Source organism: Xenopus tropicalis, chromosome 4, assembly GCF_000004195.4.
Source record: "Xenopus tropicalis strain Nigerian chromosome 4, UCB_Xtro_10.0, whole genome shotgun sequence".
Taxonomy (NCBI): domain Eukaryota; kingdom Metazoa; phylum Chordata; class Amphibia; order Anura; family Pipidae; genus Xenopus; species Xenopus tropicalis.
Genome location: NC_030680.2, coordinates 44,824,387 through 44,845,731, shown reverse-complemented (window position 1 = coordinate 44,845,731; position 21,345 = coordinate 44,824,387). Strand labels below are relative to the sequence as shown.

General features: G+C 41.3%; 1 long non-coding RNA gene across 2 annotated transcripts; it reads left to right on the top strand.

Annotated features, from left to right (window-relative positions):
- Positions 1-1,406: 1,406 nt before the first annotated feature.
- Positions 1,407-7,440, top strand: LOC108647434. Of its 2 annotated transcripts, XR_004222336.1 has the most exons (4): positions 1,407-1,696; positions 4,933-5,000; positions 6,355-6,431; positions 7,106-7,440. It is a non-coding gene; the product is annotated as an uncharacterized LOC108647434 (long non-coding RNA). The 2 variants fall into 2 exon arrangements; XR_001924453.2 differs by lacking the exon at positions 7,106-7,440 and having other exon boundaries at positions 6,355-7,001.
- The last annotated feature ends 13,905 nt before the right edge of the window (positions 7,441-21,345 follow it).

The following is a 21,345-nucleotide window of genomic DNA, read 5'->3' as shown; positions in this document are numbered from 1 at the left end:
TAAAAACTTGTCATTTAGCATATTTACAAACCTACTAACTTTTTCATTACTCCAGTCAATGTCTGGATTATTAATGTGATGATAAAAAAGCTTGACTTGACTTGAAGTACAGAGCCACTACACTGAAAGAGGCCAGAAGGCTGAGCTACAATACACTGGAGCCCAGATCTCACTTTACCCGCAATACTACTCTACAGTGCAAAAGAAACACAACTCCTATACAGGAGACAAACATAAGCTACGAGACCTTGATTTTCACAACATTATTGCTGTCTATGTACTTTTAACTACCTGAACACTTCAAAACTTTGTTCCACAGTTCCACATTGAGGGTACTCTTTGTTCTGCAACCATTTTGCCCTCTATAGCACCATGTACATGTAGACCATGCTAACTTTGTAATATTAGAGCACAACTTCTCCGATATAATGGACAGAGACACAGACCATGGGTGATCTTGGGGGACTTCCCGGGAGGAACTGGGGTGGTTAAATGTTTTATTTTCCATACTTTTCCATTCTACATCGGATTCTAGCCTACAGTTTCTTAATTTTCCCTATTGGGACATTTATATAGGTTAATTCTTCAGTGGATTTAAAGCTAGTGCATTGAAATTAGTACAGCACCCTTACATTACTGCTCACTTTTTGGGCACAATTTCCCTTTTTTTGGTTTTGCCATTCTGTTTTGGAGAAAGTATTTCCAGGTTGGGTGGATGATACTGAGTGGGTGGTATAATGCTGGGGTTTGTTTGTGCTGGGGTTTGTCTGCTCCCATCAGAAGGACCCTCCCCAAAGCTTTAAAAGACCAACCCTACCTCCACTCCGGTGTCTTTTTTGTCCTTCTGCCTCACTTTTTGTTTTGCTCCCATTGGAAGCAAATTTTTCTTTTTAGCCTTGGGGAAGCATTAGGGCTGCCTGAAAGTGTCCTAGGGACTGGGGGTTTTTGGTCATGGAGATCTTTTATCCCCCCAAGCACATTACCTCATTTTTTTTTTGGAGTCCTTGATGTCTGGGCTCTGGGATCAGGAGGGCACGGTAGTGCTATGGCAGGTATCACTTGTTTGTCCTTGATCCATGTGCCCTCCCAGCTGCGGGTAGCAGGTCTGGTGGCAGGTGCTTATCCCCCCATCTGTGTGCCCTACTGGGCCTGCTTGTGAAGCGTCCAGCGGCAGTGGAGTGTGTGGCCCCTACACTCCTCCTCATTTTTACAGATGGGAGAGGGAGGTGGCAGTTAGCTAAGCATCAGGAAACATGGACTTAGTTAGCGGCCTGAGCCTTATGGCCTCCTTTCCTTATTTCCCCTATACTGGGGCATTATTTTTTTCTTTAAATGGAGGATTCCAGGTTTCAGAGGCAGCTGCCTTCCTCACAAGTCTTTTCCAAGGTTGAGGTAAAAAAAAAAAAAAAAAAAAAGGGGTGCCATTCAAGCCAGCACACGGAGGTAATGCTCAAGATGCAAGCTTGATTTCCAAAATCTCAACACTTGGAGCAAATTGGTAAGTCTGCAATTTTGTCTATTCTGGGAGCTGTGCAAATGCAATGCCTGTTGGAGCAGACACCAGTTGCAGGTAATTGGGTAATTACTTGGCAGGGCAGTATTCAGCTGTAGGTAATGGGGTAGATAGGTCCCCTCCCCCTTTCCTTCCTTCCCTTTCTCCTTCCTGGCTGTGAGGATGAAGCCCCAGGAGTATGAGGTAAGGTCTCTGTGTTACACTTATGTTTTGGTGCCGTAAGTTGCTGTTACTTCCCTTCATACTGCTTCTCATAAAGAGTTGGGCTAGTCTTTTTAAGCTAGGGAACTGGTGTCTGCAATATTTATATGTAACCTGGCTCAGCCAGTGTGTACATGGGAATATGTGCTAGCCTGGAATGGGCAGCATGGCACATGGCTCTGTAGCAGAATCTTTATGGGCCAGATTATTGGAACAGCCTACTGAATGTATATGTTAAATCACTTCAGTGGTTCCCTATGCATAATATACCATCCATGCTGAATGTATATGTTAAATCATGTCAGTGGTTCCTAGGTGTAATATACCATCCATGCTGAATGTATATGTTAAATCACTTCAGTGGTTCCCTATGCATAATATACCATCCATGCTGAATGTATATGTTAAATCACTTCAGTAAAATACTATCTATGCTGAATGCATAGGTTAATTAATTTCAGTGGTTGCTATGGGCAATATACCATCTATGCTGAATGTATATGTTAAACCATTTCAGTGGTTTCCATTTGTAATATACCATATACAGTGGAGGAAATAATTATTTGACCCCTCACTGATTTTGTAAGTTTGTCCAATGACAAAGAAATGAAAAGTCTCAGAACAGTATCATTTCAATGGTAGGTTTATTTTAACAGTGGCAGATAGCACATCAAAAGGAAAATCGAAAAAATAACTTTAAATAAAAGATAGCAACTGATTTGCATTTCATTGAGTGAAATAAGTTTTTGAACCCCTACCAACCATTAAGAGTTCTGGCTCCCACAGAGTGGTTAGACACTTCTACTCAATTAGTCAACCTCATTAAGGACACCTGTCTTAACTAGTCACCTGTATAAAAGACACCTGTCCACAGAATCAATCAATCAAGCAGACTCCAAACTCTCCAACATGGGAAAGACCAAAGAGCTGTCCAAGGATGTCAGAGACAAAATTGTAGACCTGCACAAGGCTGGAATGGGCTACAAAACCATTAGCAAGAAGCTGGGAGAGAAGGTGACAACTGTTGGTGCGATTGTTCGAAAATGGAAGGAGCACAAAATGACCATCAATCGACCTCGCTCTGGGGCTTCACGCAAGAACTCACCTCGTGGGGTGTCAATGATTCTGAGAAAGGTGAAAAAGCATCCTAGAACTACACGGGAGGAGTTAGTTAATGACCTCAAATTAGCAGGGACCACAGTCACCAAGAAAACCATTGGAAACACATTACACCGCAATGGATTAAAATCCTGCAGGGCTCGCAAGGTCCCCCTGCTCAAGAAGGCACATGTGCAGGCCCGTCTGAAGTTTGCCAATGAACACCTGAATGATTCTGTGAGTGACTGGGAGAAGGTGCTGTGGTCTGTGGTGTTTTTCTGCTAAGGGCACAGGACAACTTATTCGCATTAACGGGAAAATGGACGGAGCCATGTATCGTGAAATCCTGAACGACAACCTCCTTCCCTCTACCAGGAAACTGAAAATGGGTCGTGGATGGGTGTTCCAGCACGACAATGACCCAAAACATACAGCAAAGGCAACAAAGGAGTGGCTCAAGAAGAAGCACATTAAGGTCATGGAGTGGCCTAGTCAGTCTCCGGACCTTAATCCAATAGAAAACCTATGGAGGGAGCTCAAGCTCAGAGTTGCACAGAGACAGCCTCGAAACCTTAGGGATTTAGAGATGATCTGCAAAGAGGAGTGGACCAACATTCCTCCTAAAATGTGCGCAAACTTGGTCATCAATTACAAGAAACGTTTGACCTCTGTGCTTGCAAACAAGGGTTTTTCCACTAAGTATTAAGTCTTTTTTTGTTAGAGGGTTCAAAAACTTATTTCACTCAATGAAATGCAAATCAGTTGCTATCTTTTATTTAAAGTTATTTTTTCGATTTTCCTTTTGATGTGCTATCTGCCACTGTTAAAATAAACCTACCATTGAAATGATACTGTTCTGAGACTTTTCATTTCTTTGTCATTGGACAAACTTACAAAATCAGTGAGGGGTCAAATAATTATTTCCTCCACTGTATGCTGATTGTATATGTTAAATTATTTCAGTGGTTGCTATGGGCAATATACCATCTATGCTGAATGTATATGTTAAATAATTTCAGGGGTTCCCATGCATAAGATACCACCTAGGCTGAATGGATATATTAAATCATTTCTGTGGTTACTATGGGCAATATACCATTTATGCTTAATGTATATGTTAAATCATTTTAGTGGTTGCTATGGGCAATTTACCATTTATACTGGATGTATAGATTAAGTCATTCCAGTAAAATACCATCGATGCTGAATGTATAGGGTAAACATATTAGTGGGTAATATTCCATGTAATACTGAATGTATAGGTTCAAACACTTGAGCGGTCCTCATGCAGGGTAATATGCCATTTAAACTGATGTGTTTGTTAAAACACATCTGTAGTTGCCTGGCGGGCTTAGATAACTAACAATTTGAATGTATATGTTGCAGCATTTTATCGGTTCTGTGGGTTGGAAGCTAAGGCAATGTCCATACTGTATTGATTCAGTTTTGGGTCATATTGGCTTATGCAGCTTCCAGGTAAGTAGGGGTAACATTATCACTGATATTGACCCGGTATCATGCTTGTTTAAACAACATTTATTTTGGTTTACAGCATAGTTTCTATTGAAACGGGCTGTTTGGGTATTGCTCACCCATTGACTATGGCTTACGTAGAAGCAACAGCCAAGCAGGATAATGTAGTTTGCATGTTAATGCAGTCCCTACGCTGTATTTTATTTGTTTTTAAGGTAGTGGTCAACTGACTTAAGGGTACAACCAAGTGGAATTGTGGTTGTATATGTATTATATCTAACAGAGGTGTTGCATGCAGGTATTATACTGTATATTTGTAAAAAGCTAAATTCTGAGGGGGCAACAACACAGTGTATATGTATTTTTCTCTTCTTTCAATACAGGACCAGTACAAACAGCCAAGACTGTGTTTAGGTAGGATACACTGGTCTGAAACCAGCAGCCATCTTGGCTTCATATGCACTGTTATATTGTGTAGATGCTAAGGGCCACACTCGGAGTGCAGACAGTTATTACACACTGCGTATGCACTGGCATGCTACAGGTGTTCAAATTATGTGTATGGGTTTAATGTGACTTAACTCGGAGTTTTAGCCTTACTGTAGACACAGTAGTAATGTTATTTTCAAATTACGTTATGGTTTCAGATCTGTTAGGTGCTGGTTTTTCTCAAGACTAGTGGTTGGAGGATTCCCACTACGGCTGTGCTGCTGGGGTAAGTGTTATAAATGTTTATCACTTTTTTTTTAAATTGCCAGGGCTTCTGATCTGGCAGATACTTCTAGGAACAAGGAGCGGCTCAGAGGAACGTGGCTCACAATGCCTTGTAGGTTTCCATGGTTATCCATATAGCAGGGCATTATGCTAGAAGCCTGATCAATAGGGCTCTGTATGGTCAATAAACATTCCTGGCTCTGGACACTATGATTGGTTCACCATTTAAGTCCAGTATTCAGTGGGTGCATCGGTTTAAAGAACTTCTTGTATATGGGACTACAGAGATAGTAATCTGTATAGGCAACTATGGCCATGACTAGTGCATCACTTTCAGGCCTTGCTGTTGGGGTAGATAGTAAGATAGGCCTGTCCAGTATCCTTGGTCAGGTACATAGAGGGGCCAGTTAGCGGACTAAGTTTAGGCTCAGAGGCCACATATTACAACTGTCACATTTAGAATCTTAGAAGGGTGCTTGAACCATCAGCAGGCTAAGGCTATGGGACAGACCCATGAGCTAAGTGGTCTATGGGTTTGAGCACTGTCATACTGTTGGTATGGGTTGGTTTCCTTTTATATCTATAGGGGGATAACTGTCCCCTTACCTAGATTTAATCCTTTTTTTACCTGGGTCTTCATTTCCTGTTGGTGCCCTTATTTTAGAGCATGCAAATGAGTCATAGGTTCTAGATCCAATCTACATGATGAAATCTATTATCCTTGTTAAGGTATATATCCTCATAGGAGGAGGAAAAAAAAAAAAAAAGCATTTCTGCAAATGCCAGTCTTGTGGGCATGTATTACAGCTGGACCCCCATTCTATGTTGCGCAGATCCTGTAGTGCCATCCAAATTATGCTTGGGCAGGGTACCAGGAGTGTAGGGTTAGGATCAGCCTTGTCTGAAGCTTTCCCTATGCGGTTTCCTCACAGAGGCAGGCACTGTTCACTTCCAGTAGTGGCATGTAGTCTCTGGGGGTTAGTATTGGCAAACCATTTGTTAATATGTTTGGTAGGTATCAAACTGGCTACTTGGTAGACTTTTGTGAAGGGTACCATTTTAGAGCCTGTGGGACTTACAAGGCTCTTGACTGGTTGGATTTGCTGGGTTAGTTTCAGGGGTCTCATGCTTAGCTAGATTTTTCCCAACTGGACTCCTGGAATGATTCATGGGTTTTGGGGTCTAGGACATGGGCAGGCCCTTATGCACTCTGTAGACATCAGGAGGAGTGACATATCTACAAGATGCGTATGTTTTGCAGGGGTAAACAAGAAGGCTATTTGTATTAGCTTGTCCTGGTCTGATACAGGTAGAATGTCATTGACTGGTTTTTTTTTTTTGTTTCCCCTGCTAAGTCTTTTCCTCGGGTGTTTACTACTTTAGCGGTTTCCAGCAGTGATCGCTGAGAGAGCACGTTGTTTCAGGCGTGCTGGTAAGTAGTGGAAGTAAGAAGACCTTCGGGTCTAACTATCCTCCTTCCTTATCGGTAAGTGTTTGGTCCTCTTTCCCCAGATGTGGGTTGCACATTTGGTATCATTATTTTGGTGTGGGCTTTACCTTTTTATAGGTAAAGTCGTTACCCTGGCGATTCACACAGCTCAATCATCTTTGATTTCAGCCCCGATTCCTGGGCAGATATAGGGTTCACAGGTTTTTACCAGATATTGGTTTCTACACCCCACAGTGGGGTTTTCACTTGGTTTGGGATGTTTCTGGAATAGATTTATACTCTGGGATCCAGACTTCCTTCCTTTGTGGAACTTTTACCCTCCCGATTAGGGATATTAGCTTGCTATGTCCCAGTAAGTGTTGACATGGAGTGGCCAGGGAATGAGGAAAATTGTATCATACTTACCGTGATTTTCCTTTCCTGGCCACTCCATGTCAAGATTCCCACCCTTTTTTGGTAAGTTTCTAGAAGCTCATTACTAGACACCGGAGTGGAGGTAGGGTTGGTCTTTTAAAGCTTTGGGGAGGGTCCTTCTGATGGGAGCAGAGGGGAGGGGCTATCCCTGTAAGTGTTGACATAGAGTGGCCAGGAAAGGAAAATCACGGTAAGTATGATACAATTTTCCTCATTTTTGCCTTCTTTCTCTTTTCTTTTAGTGAAACAAGGTCACCCAGTTTGCAACAACTGCAGGATATATTGGAGGAGACTGTGGGCTTTTGGGGGTCTGCTGCAGAGCCTGAACCCTTCTTTACACCATTCATGGACACTAGATACACTCTCATCTTATATAGAAGCTTTTCCACCACACACTGGCGAAGGCTACCTGGCAACCTCCCTGTCCCACTGTGCAATACTATACTAAGAATTTGAAAATGACCCAAACTGGCTTTGAGTTGTTATTCTGGAATGTATGCTGGATTAATGACCAGGTAAAAAGATCCATAGTACTAGACAAAGCTAGGAAATTGAAAGGATATTGTCATGATTTTTATGGTATATGTTTTTATTTCTAAATTACAATTTTTACATATGAAATAATTCACTCTACCATTTTAACCTTTTTAGTGCCATAGGACGTCGATTCTACGTCCTGGGTAGCAAAGGACCAAAGTGCCACAGGACGTAGAATCTACGTCCTACAGCACTATCAGGTTTACAAACGCTGCGCTCGCTTTTAAAGCAGCGCAGCGCTTGTAAACCCTTCACAACCCCCTAGGCAACGAGCAGAAGCGGTCATACTCACCGATCCGGTCCCCCGATCGCGTCGCCAGCCAATGACAGCAGTGGACATGCGATGATGACGTGTCCACTGCTGTCCCTTTAAATATCGCCGCCTACTGTCGGCTCCTCATTCCTGCTGCGCACTTCGGACCTGATGGAGCTCCCCTGCTGCCTTCCTGCTGCCTTCCTGCCAGATTGGTCGCCCCTGATCGCCTGCCTGCCTTGGGTAAGCTGAACTACAACTCTCTACCACTGTTTATTTTGCTTATTTCTATCTCAACTGTCTAAATTTTTTTTTTTTTTTTTTTTTCTTCTATCTTTGTCATTATTACACTTTTGCACACATACACACTTATTTACAACTTTCCCAAGCACACACAGACACTTACACACACACTTACACTTACACTTTTTTTTTTTTTTTTTTTTTCTATCTTTCTTTTCTTTTCTTTCTTTCTTTGCTTTCTTTGGCAGTCTTTTTTTTTTTTACTAAAACTTTATTTCTGATCTTGCTCTATAATTATCTGATTTATTTGGTTGCATTTTAGTGTATTTTGGCATTTTCATAATTGATTTCTGTTTTTTTATTATTGTATTGTAACTTTTTTTTTATTGCTATTGGGTGCTGAATTTGCAGTGACGTTGGTGGATCCAGGGCTCTGACCACCAATTTCATTGCAATTATTGTTCTTCTGTTGGTTTAGGTGGTTTTATTGGATTTTACTGATTTTATGGTGTTTTATCTTTGCATTGTTCTTTATTGTGTGTTTAGTGCCCCCAAAAAGGTTGCTTTTGCAGTGACATTGGTGGATCCAGGGCTCTGACCACCGATTTCATTGCAACTATTGTTCTTTGATTGCTTTTAGTGGTTTTATTCCATTTTAACTTCATTTGATTTCAGTTGTTCTAGAAAGGCTAAGATTGTTCTGGTAGTTTTTATTGCCAAGGGTTAGGCTGATGCCACACATGGCGTAGGGCTGATTTTTTCAGCAAGTGGAAAAACGCTTGCCGAAAATTCAGCCCTACGCCTGCTACTTGTGCCTGCACCCGAATGAATGGAATATGCTCGGGTGCAGGCACATGTAGCCGATATACGCATGAAAACGCGAGACTTTGCATTCTCACGCGTTTTCATGCGTATATCGGCTACATGTGCCTGCACCTGAGCGTATTCCATTCATTCGGGTGCAGGCAAAAAAAAAGGGGTGCATAGAGTGCAGCCCCAATATTATGCATTTTCAGGTTTGGCGGCCATGTACTTATGTGCAACCAGACATAGGTATCGTTTTATTCAGGGGAACTTGCAGATTGATGTTTAGTAAGTATTTGGTAGTTGCCATGGAAATTTTGGAGAGAAATCTAGGTTTGTATCTGGTTTTTCCTTGATTTCTGACCAAAGCGCTGACTTCTGCAAGGGACTGCGGCCACAATTTTCCATGTAGAAAGAGAAGAGTGGTGTGTCTGAATAGCTGAAGGTGTGCACTTTTCGTAAATATATAGATTGTGGGGGTTATTCCACAGGTAGGGGGGGTTAACACTGAAAAACTGCAGGTAGTGCACATAGAGCGCAGCCCCCAAAATTTCAACTGAAATTGCCCTTATGCATTGCCCCTGTTTTGGGGCATTTGGTGGCCACGTCTTTATGTGCACCCACACATATGGGGTATAGTTTTATTCAGGGGAACTTGCAAATTGAGGTTTAGTAAGTTTTTGGTAGTTGCCATGGAGATTTTGGGGAGAAATCTAGGTTTTTTATCTGTTTTTTTCCTTGATTTCTGACCAAAGCGCTGACTTCTGCAAGGGACTGCAGCCACAATTTTCCATGTAGAAAGAGAAGAGTGGTGTCTCTGAATAGCTGAAGGTGTGCACTTTTCAGAAATATATAGTTTGTGGGGGTTATTTCACAGGTAGGGGGGGTTAACACTGAAAAACTGCAGGTAGTGCACATAGAGCGCAGCCCCCAAATTTTTAGCTGTAATTGCCCTTATGCATTGCCCCTGCTTTGGAGTGTTTGGTGCCCATGTCTTTATGTGCACCCATACATATGGGGCATCATTTTATTCAGGAGAAGTTTGTCTTTCAAATTTGCCTTTGTTAGAAAATTTTTATGAGATTTTTTTTTGTCAAATCCACATTTGATCATGCGTCCAAGTTTACGTTTTAGAAAAAAAAAAAAATGTAAAAAAAAGCTCCAAATTGCACAATGCACTGACAAAAAGTATTTGGCTTTTGAGAGAAAACTACATTGCACCTAGAAACCTGAAGGTCTGTAGTTTCTAAAGATACCGAACATGAGGGGATATTTTAGATTTACATGTAAGTTATGCTGCATCAACTGTTACAAGCGCTTTTCCGCTTTGTTCTGGTGTGATATTGTACTAAGTATTGCTTTAGTTTGGGGGTTACTTCTGGACAGGAACTGTGGGGTACCACCACATATTTGGTATCGTTGGACTTGGGAGTATCAGGGCTTTTACAAACGACAAAAAAAAGTGTGTAAAATTAACTTTTCTATGTAAAAAAACCTCAAAATATACAGAAATTTTTCAAAAAATTATTTTTTTTTACATATTTCACCCAAAATACACATCATATCTCCAGAAAAGTTATAAAATTTGGTATGTATGTCGAAGCCCAATTAGTGACGTAAAAAACGATATATAATTTCCCTAGTTTCATGGAGGTTTTCCTACCAAAAAACATTGTTAAAGTGAATGAGTACAAAATGCTTAAAAAACGTCTGGCACTGGGGGGAACCGAAATGACGAATTCGGCTGGCACTTAAAGGGTTAAAAAAAAAATTCTTGAACCAAATTTTTTTTGTTGTTGTTGTTGTAATATTGGTGTGAGCTTTCAGAAAGAGCCAGCCAGAAGGAGCTACACATTAGAACTGGGGGACTCACAAGCTAAATTTGCATTTCTTACTATTGATATCTAGTGATGAGCGAATCTGTTCCGTTTTGCTTCACCGGAAAATTTGCGAATCTCTCAAAAGACCCCCGAAACGGTGAAAAATTAGCGAAACGGCGGAAGCGTTGTGCGGCAAAAAAAATTGTCGCCCGCGGCTATTCTTTTGTCGCCCGCGGCTATTCTTTTGTCGCCCGCGGCTATTCTTTTGTCGCCCGCGGCTATTCTTGTGTCGCCCGCGGCTATTCTTGTGTCGCCCGCGGCTATTCTTGTGTCGCCCGCGGCTATTCTTGTGTCGCCCGCGGCTATAATTGTGTCGCCCGGCTATTCTTTCGTCGTCCGCGGCTATTCTTTCGTCGTCCGCGGCTATTCTTTTGTGACGCCGACAATTTTTGGACATGCAGCGAAGTTTTCTGAGGCGAATTTTTTTTATCCGTTTCGCGAAACAATCCGCCAATGGCGAAACGCGGAAATTCGCCGCGAATCCATGCCTGGCGAAACTTTTCGCCCATCACTATTGATATCTACTGGGAGCTGCTATCTTACTACCGTTCCATTGTTCTGCTGATCAGCTGCTGGGAGGGGGGTTGATATCACTCCAACTTGCAGCTCAGCAGTAAAGCGTGATTGAGGTTTATCAGAGCACAGGTCAAATGGCTGTAGCACACTGGGAAATTAAGAATATAACTAGCCCTAGGGCACCATTGGGGGGGGGGAGAGGGGGTACAGTTGTGCAGGGCCCCGTGAAAATCTTTGTCGGAAGGGGGCCCAGGCTCATCGCGAAAGTTACTTAAATTGTGTAAGTTACACATATGGTTACGTTAAAACTTACGTAATTTCCATAACTTTCGTAAAAGCTGTCTAGAAACTTAAGAAACTGATGTAACTTACCTAGAAACTTGGGTAACTCGTGTGCAAGAAAGGGCAATGCAGATGAGGGGCAGAAGCAATGTTGGACTGGCCCACCGGAATACCAGGAAAACTCCTGGTGGACCCAGGTGTCAATGTGCCCTTCTGCTCTTATCCATTTGGCTTATTTCATGGTCATTCCCTATTTCTGTATGAAAACAAAGAGGCTAAATAGATGGAATTAGATAGATAAACTAGAAAGGAAAGTTTGAGAACAAACTTCATGTTGGGTTGAAAAACGTGAAGTCACTGAATGGGCTCTGCCCACTTTTTCTAACCTAGGACCACAGTTATATAGTAAAAACCACTGTGCAAAGTTTAGGGACCCTGGTTTTAATAGTGTCTGAATGGCAGCAACTTAAATTTCCCCACTGAAAGTCAACGAGTGACATCTGATTGGCGGTTGGTAGCTCCATACCCTTTTTCTAACCTGGAACTGCAGTTACTCAGTGACTAACTCTGCAAAGTTTAGGGACCGTAGGATTAATAGTTACAGAACAGCAGCAGTTTAAAGTTAAACCAATAAAAGTCAATAGGTAAATTGGGATTGGTGGTTGGTGGGTGTGCCCCCTTTTTCTAACCTTGAGTCGCAGTCACCCAGTGACAAACAGTGGGCACCCTGGCATAAATAGTGTGAGTATGACAGCATTTTACATTTAAACCAATAAAATTTAATGGCTGAAATCTGATTGGCTGTTAGTGGCCCAACCCACTTTTCCTATTTTTGAACTGCAGTCCGCCAGTGACCAACTTTGCAAAGTTTGGGAGCTCAGGCATAAAAATTGTGAGACTGACAGCATTTTACACTTCACCATTGAAAGTAAATAGGTCAAATGTGATTGGCTGTTGGTGGCTCCACCCGCTTTTTTCTAACCCAGTGAATAACTCTGAAAAGCTTAACAACCCTGGCATTAATATTTAAATAATGGCATCAGTTTAAATATAAATCAATTAAATTTAATGGGTGGAAATGGATTGGCTGTTGGTGGCTCCACCCACTTATTCTAACCCTGAATATGTAGTCCCCATTGAAAATCAATAGTTAAAGTCTGATTGACTGTTGGTGGCTCCACCCACTTTTTCTAACCGCAGTTACCTGGTGACTAGGTGTAGCTTGCGGGTGTGTAGGGGGAGGTTAGTGGCATCAACTAGGGGACAGGACTGATCTGTCCGGGTTATGGTGTGGCTCTTGATAGTTGCGAGTTGAGGTGGTGTGTGGGCGGACGGGCGGTGGTTGGTAATTGGGTAGGCCAGCATCAGTACCAGTGCATTAGCGTGGCTCTTGATAGCCGCGAACTGATTAGTTTGCCAAGTGAGGAGTTATAGAGCGAAAATAGTAAGGGGCCCAGGACAGAGCCTTGAGGAACCCCGACAGAAAGAGGCAAGGGAGAAGATTCCCCATTGTAAGAGACACTTAAGGATCGATCTGAGAGATAAGATGAAAACCAGGATAAGGCAGTGTCACGAAGGCCAAGAGAGCGGAGAGTCTGGAGGAGAAGCGGGTGATCCACAGTGTCAAAAGCAGCAGAGAGATCGAGAAGTATTAGTAGCGAGTAGTGTTTTTTGGCTTTAGCCGAACGGCGGTCATTTGTTAGTCGGGTTAGAGCAGTTTCGGTGGAGTGTTGTTGTCTAAAACCAGATTGTAGGGGATCCAGGAGGTTATTGTCAGAGAGGAATAGCGTCAGTCGGTTGTATACTAGGCGCTCAAGCAGTTTGGAGATGAATGGGAGCAGAGAGATAGGTCAGAGGTTAGTAGGATTGGAAGGATCAAGGGAGGGTTTTTTCAGAATAGGGGTTACCAGTGCATGTTTCAGTTGGGAGGGAAAGATTCCAGTAGAGAGCGAGAGATTGAATAGATGAGTTAAGGCTTTGATAAGACAGGGGTTGGCATTGCGTAGAAGTTTGGTAGGAATGGGATCAAGGCCCTTACACATTAGCGCGGCTCATGATAGCCGTGAGGGTCGAGATCGGCAGCATTGTGTATACTCCCCTGGGAGAGCTGTACACAGCCTTAGATGGATATACATGGGCAATTTGAGTTACAAGAATTAACTGTGATGTATTGGATTTCTCTCTAATGTACTGTGAAAGAGATTAATCAAAAAACGGGAAACGTGCTAACCAGCATTAAATGAGATGTTTTTAGCTTGTTTTTATCACTTTGGTGTGGTTTCTAATTAATTTAAATTTGTTTTTATATATTGAGCATAATAATAAAGGTTAAGTTTTAAGGCACAGCACTAAAAACTTTTTCATTTGTACATAAACCTGGTGACTAGCTCTGCAAAGCTTGGGGACCTTAGTATTAATATTTAAAGAATAGCAGCAGTTTAAATTTAAACATATCAAGTCTATAGGTGAAATCTGATTGGCTGTTGGCCCCGCCCACTTTTCTAAACTTGGAACATAGTCACCCAGTGACAAACTGTGCAAAGTTTGGGGACCCTGACATTAAACATGTAAGAATAGCAGCAGTTAAAATTTCCCCACTGAAAACAATGAAAGAAATGTGATTGGCTTTTGGTGGCCCGCCCACTGTTTCTAACCTTGAGTACGAAGTCACCCAGTGACTGTGCAAAGTTTGGGAACCCTGGCATCAAACCAATAAAATTCAATCGGTGAAATCTGGCAGCAGGTTGAGTTTCCCCATTGAAAGTCAATAGGTAAAATCTGATTGGCTGTTGGTGGCTCCGCCCACATTTTCTTACCTTGAACCACAGTTTCCTGGTGCCTAACTCTGCAGAGTTTAGGGACCCCGGTGTTATTACTGTGAGAATGGCAGCAGGTTGGATATCCATCGTCAATAGGTAAAATCTGATTGGATGTTCACAGCTCCGCCCACTTTATGGCATCCAACAATCATCCTATATTCATTCAGGATGACCCCATGACTATTTGATTCAAGTTTGGGAAGTGTAGCCTCAAAGCTGTAAGATTGGCAGCAGTTCCAATTTCCCAATAAAAGTCAATGGGTAAAATTTGATTGGCTGTTGTTGGCCCCTCCCACTTTGCGTTTTTTTAAAAAAAACTTGAATGTGTAGTCACCCAGTAACTGACTGTGAGTCAGTGGGGACCCTGGTGTTATTACCGTGAGAATGGCAGCAGGTTGAATTTCTGCCAAATCAATAGGTAAAATCTGATTGGCTGTTCACAGCTCTGCCCACTTTTGGGCATCCAACAAGCATCATATTTTCATTCAGGCTGACCCCATGACTATGTGATTCAAGTTTGGGGAGTGTAGCTGTAAGCTGTAAGATTGGCAGCAGTTTCAATTTCCCCATAAATGTCAATGGGTGAAATTTGATTGGCTGCTGTTGGCCCCTCCTAGTTTGGGGTCATCCAACAAATGTCGCTGTTTCATTTGGGGTGACCCTATTATGTTATTCAAGTTTGGGAGGTGTAGCTTCAAAGCTGTAAGAGTGGCAGCAGTTTGAAAATCTTCCCTGTCAAAGTCAAAGGAAAAATTTGGGTGTTCGGAGCAGCGCCACAAAAAGATGGGGGGCCGGATCACTTAAAACCCCCCCTAAAACTGTAGGAGGAGTAGCGTTTAGAAAATGGGGGGTGCTAAGAATAATAATAAGAAGAAAAGCAGAAGAATAAGCTGAAGTCGAAGAACAGTATGTTGGGGTTTTCAACCCAACACAGCTACTTTATATTGTGATGTTTTGGGGGATACAGCGGGGTTGCAGCACAAATGCAAACCACTCGAAACTTCCATAAACCAGTTCATTTATTGTTAACACAGAGAGGCAGCAAAAATACAACAGAGCAGGTATCATTTAGCAACAAAAAGTGTCCCAAAACTTACTTTAGCTGCCAAGGGAACGGCTCAAACAGCAGTTTGTCTCAGGAAGGTCAGATGCATTTCAAAATAGCTGCCATGTGTGTCTCTACTTCCACATGCCACCCACACCTCCCAAGTGCCTTTCCCTTCCTTAACCTTCCTGAAAACCCCCTTGGCTGTCCAGCCCATGCCCTCCTCCAGGTTAACCCTATCTCAGGTCTCTTAAAGGCGTGGTTGTTAAAGGGTTCCGAACCTAAAAAATGGGGCTATGTACCTGCCATCCAGGACTTGTACAATTTGAACTGCTTATTATAGTGAAAAGTCAACTGTTAATTTTAGAAGCTATTTACTAAATGTTATTAGTGTCTCCTACATGCACTTTCCAGCAGTGAAATGACTGGTTACTGGGCCCCACAGCAACAACATTGGGGCCCCTACACTTACACAATTTACGTAACTTGTACAAAAACTTACACTACTAACAAAGAAACTCATGTAACTTACATATAAACTCCACTGCTCCCCCCCATTTAAAATTCTGATTTATTACTATTACTTATTATCATTATTTTTACTATTTTTATCAGTTACTGCTGACTAGTTAGGGGGCCCACAGCAAGATCGTTGAGGCCCCTAAACTTACGCAGTTCATGGAACTAATGTAAAAACTTAAGCAATGACAGTTCAGAGCAGGGGCAGGATTCTGCTGGAGAAGCTCTATTAACTTGAATATGAAGCTGTCGAATTCCCTTCCTGAATCAGTCGTACTGGCTGGTACATTATATAACATACATTATATAGATTCAAGAAGAGGTTGGATGGCGTTCTAGCAAGTGAGGGAATACACGGTTATGGGAGATAGCTCTTAGTACAAGTTGATCCAAGGACTGGTCCGATTGCCATCTTGGAGTAAGGAAGGAAATTTTTCCCCCTCTGAGGCAAATTAGAGAGGCTTCAGAAGGGGGTTTTTTGCCTTCCTCTAGATTAACTAGCAGTTAGGCAGGTTATATATAGGCATTATGGTTGAACTTGATGGACTTATGTCTTTTTTTTTCAAGCTAACTTACTATGTTACTTACAAAACGGACCATGTATATAGACTGTACACTTGCTCTTAACTGAAAAATATACACATGAACTTTATAGAACCGCTGCTACAGGGGTGGACCAAGTTGATAGGGCACCCTAGGCAATCTGGCCAGCCACCTCACCCCTGTGTCCTCCCCCTGCTGCATGTGAGCATGAACAAAGAAGCACACTAGAGCACTGACATTGCATGGTGGTGAATGCCATGCAATGACAAGCGATGGGACAAGGGAGTGTGGGTAAGCAAGAGAGGTACCTGCCTGGTTCCCCCGCAGCATTGCACCATAGGCAGGTGTCTCTTCTTCCTACCCCTAGTTCCAGTCCTGCGCTGCTTGGTATGATAAGGGAGACAAAAATAAGAAGCAGTTGGGGAGGTGTGGCCAAAACTGGAATATGTCATGTGACTAATGGGACTAATGTATTCACAGATCATGCCCAGGTAACAAAACATTTTAGGCAGTACTAACATATCTGCTTCCTCTAAAGCAGTGCTGTTCAACTTCTGTGGTGCCAAGGGCCAAAATTTCTCACCGGCTATTTTTTTAAACCACACCCACTTCAAACCACACCCATGTTATCACAATGGTGGCAGCAAAGCAAAAACCCAAATGCTTGGTCCTCACTGCGGGGATATCAAACATCATTCATATGTGAAAGAATTATATTACGTCATATTAAGACACACCCTTAAATCTATATACCTCCTCTTTCCCTGTGTATAGTACAGCAACCCCCACCACATAATTACACACCTTAGGGACCATTTAATGGCTATTTCCAACTGCTAACAAACTCCCAGAACAAACCCCTGACAGGTTCACCTCCCACAGGCAGCATAGGGCAGGCAGAGTATGGCACACACAGGCAGCATGGGGCAAGCAGAGTATTGCACACTTCTCTACATTATACTAGCCTCAACAGGTCCCTCTTCCCTTGAAAAAAGGGGGAGTAAATAGCAGAGAGACATTCCAGAGTGTATTTGACTCCCTGTCACCTGGAAAAAAATCTATAATGATGTATCTGATCAATGCCACAAATGTAGAGAGGAAATAGGCACTATATTTCATGTCTTCTGGACTTGCCTGGCAATTCACAGATTCTGGGAGGATGTTTTACAATTTCTCACTTCGAAATATCCATTTGCTAGCACTGTGCTAAAGTTGCTTTACTATGCCAAAAACGCCATCCTAATGCGCTGGAAATCTGAAAAACATATTGAAGAAAATGAAAAATGTAAAAGATACCTAATTTCTAAAAGAATTTATATGACAGCAATAATATTGATAATGATTTTATGAAAGATGGTCTTATTGATATTACTCTTGTTTTAAATCATGATATAGCAGTATTAATGATTTTATTACAAGAAATATAGCTTTAAAAAGAAATAGTTCTGGACAAGATGGGATATCATTTGAATATATTGGAATATATTAAAGGGCGATCTGTTATGTTATTTTAACAAGTGTTTTTATGATAAAAAGGGTCAGCTTTCTGGAAAAATAAATAATAATTTAAAAAATATTAAATAATATTATAAAATATATAATAAAAAAATTATATATAATAAAATAATACAGCATTTGGTATGCAAAAGACCATATGTAGTGCTTGGCAGTTTTATCACTTGATATTGAAAAGGCATTAATCACATAGCCCATGTGTATCTTTCTAACATTTTAAAGAAAAGGTGTATCACTGAATGTGTGTTTTTATTATCTGAAAAAGACTTTTTGACCACTGTACTAGCCAGGTTTTAGTGAATGTTTTTTATGACAGAATTTTTTAATTTAAAATGTTGTGTCAAACAAGATTGTCCTTTGTCCCTACTGCTTTTTGTCTGTGGCACTGAACCACTTTTATGTTCTATAAAACAAGATGATTCGCATCCATGTTCCGGGTGGTGGAGGTTTGCAGGAAAAAGTTACATGGACCATGAGACATCTTACTATGGAGGGAAAGATTTAATTTATTAAAATGTTTTTTTACCAACTTTATTATAAATTGCTCTTACCTATCCCACATCTGTGTTGGTTTCAAAACAACGTATATGGATGGGGTGTTTTATTTCTTTCAAATTCAGTCTGTTTTAGCCCGTTCTGGGTTTATAACATTTTTAGAGCTATCATAAGTGATTTTAACTTGCAAAATAATTTTTTTGGTGAGCTTAAAATAAAACAATTATTTTATGCCTGTGAAAGTCTTTGGCCTTATTTATCAATTTTCGAGTTTGCGAATTGGAGCGTTTCTTTCTAAGGAGGATAAACTGAAAATTTAGTCTTACCTGAAATTTTCCTTTTCTTTAGTCCGTAAGGCAGCACACAATGGGTTAAGGTCTGGACCCATCCCTGGAAGGACAGAATAACAACCAATTATCAAAGCCATATTAGACCCCCCACCCCTTGCTCCCCCCCAGCAGTGTTAGTTGACAAGGTATAACAAGGAACGTCCACACATTAAAAAACTACACAGAATTTAATGCGGAATATTTATTGGGAGGGTGAACAAATTTGTGCTGCCTTACGGACTAAAGAAAAGGAAAATTTCAGGTAAGACTAAATTTTCAGTTTTCTTGGCATCCTACAATGGGGCTTAGCAAGCTAACAAGGGAGGGATAATCAGACTTAAGCAGAAAGCAGGGCTGCTTCAAAAATTCTGCTGCCAAAAGCTGCATCCTGAGAGGCTGCTAAATCCAACTTGTAATGCTTTGCAAAGGTGTGAACATTACTCCAAGATGCTTGCTCTACATATTTCAGTAACTTCAACCGCTGATCTCTCTGCCCAGGAGGTAGCGACAGCCCTTGTAGAATGCGCCTTTAGTGGAAAAGGTGGCTCTATATCCAAGCCAGCATAGGACTGAATTATAGCATTCTTCATCCATGCAGCTATAGGAGCTTTTGATGCTTTCTTTCCTTTCCTTTTTCCCGCAAAGAGGACAAACAAACATTCTGAGGATCTGAATTCTTTGAAGGCAGGTAGAATAATTCGAGAGTTGATATTAGACTTTGTCGGCACTTTAAGTAAGGCAAGGTTCTCAATATCACCTTATCTGGAAAAAATAGAGTATAAGGAGGTATCGCTGCTAAAGCCTGCAGTTCCCCTACTCTTCTTGCAGAAGTAATCGCCACCAGAAAGGCTGGTTTCCATGAAAGATGCTTAAGTCTGATCTCTTGCAAAGGCTCAAAGGGGGGAGCACACAAAGCCGACAAAACAGTATTTAAAATCAGTCGTCCGGATATGGCAGATAAGCCAGTCATCCGGACGGCGTACATCGTTGCAGTAAAAGGCTTTATCTGCGAACAACGTGCGCCGTACGTTATTTGGCAGATTAAGATACTCTCTGCAGAAGTGGTATGTGCCGCTTCTGCAGAAAGCTTTTAGTGAGGACAGCCCCCTGGGCAATAAGCCAGGGTGGCTGTCATGTCGGCCCTGTGACATACAGCACACAATTTTGCAGTTTTTGTTTTTCATTTTGCACACTTATATACACCTATATACACTCATATACACACTTACACACACTTACACACTGTCACACAACCTTTATACATGTACACACATGTATACACAAACACTTTTTTAAAAAAAAAATTTTTTACCACTTTGTTTGTAGGTTTTTTTTCCCTAAAAACTGTTTATTATGACAGTGTGACTATTGGATAAGATATTCTGACCACTAATTACGCTGTTTCACTAATTTGCACAATTTTTGAGTTTTTTGCATTTTTATCCCTGTATTAGTATTCCTGATCTGTTTTTAGCATAACTTTGCCATGTGTAACTTTGGTGTAGAAAAAAGCTGAGTTGGCAAGTGAGAAATCCATATGTGCTATTTTCATTTTGGGGTCAGTACATACCGCAGACTTTGGTATATCTATGCATATTGGGCATCAAACTGTTCAGTAGACCATAGGTGTTTCTATTTGGGGTGATTTGCCTTTGTATGCAAGAAATTGTGTGAGATAAATGCGGCAAATTGCAACATTTTTAGGCGATTTTCTGAAAATCGGCAAACAGGAAAGCTTTGCGGCTTGGTACTTTGGAGTAAAAAGAAATGTGTACCCATTATCGGGGGGAATGTATACTTTCCAAAAATATGACTTTCTGGGGTGAGTGTACTTTTTTTATAGCATTATCCCACATAAAGGATGTAAATGTGTTGATTTTGCAGGAGCTGAAATGACAGATCATATGGGGGTATGTTCACTTTGGGGCCCCTACATGCCACATACTTAGGTAAACCTATACATATTGGGCATCAAACTGTTCAGTGGACCCCTGGAATTCAAATTTAGGGTGTTTTATCTTGCTATGTGGGAGATAAGATGCTGCAAAGTGGAAGCTTTGAGGGGATTTTTGGAAATGTCATAAAAATTGCTACATTTAGAAAAACTTTGCAGCTTGGTACTTTGGAGTAGATAGACATGGGTATCCATTTAAGATTTGGGAGAATGTGTACTTTCCAAAAATATATGGCTTTCTGGGTTGAGCGTACTTTATACTAGCTTTATTCCACATATAATGATGTAAATGTGTTGATTTTGCAGGAGCTGAAATGACAGAAATGATAGATCATATGGTGGTATGTTCACATTTGGGCCCCTACATGCCACATACTTAAGTAAACTTATACATATTGGGCACCAAACTGTTCAGTGGACCCCTGGCATTCATATTTATGGTGTTTTATTTGGTTACTTTATGACCTATAGGAGATAAGGTACTATAGACTGGAAGCTTTGAAGCGATTTTTGTTTTAAAATTTCACAAATTTTTATATAAACCAATAACTTTAGAAAAGCATTGCGACTTGATAGTTTGGAGTAGACAGACAATTGTGCCTACTCTGGATTCCCCAGAATCTGTTCTTTACAGAAATGTGTAATTTTCTGGGATAAACCTTCTGCTAGTGGAATTTTTGGGCTTGAAATCTAAAGTATGCAGCTTTCTGAAGCAGTGCTTTGGAAATTTGGTAGTGTACTGCTGGGA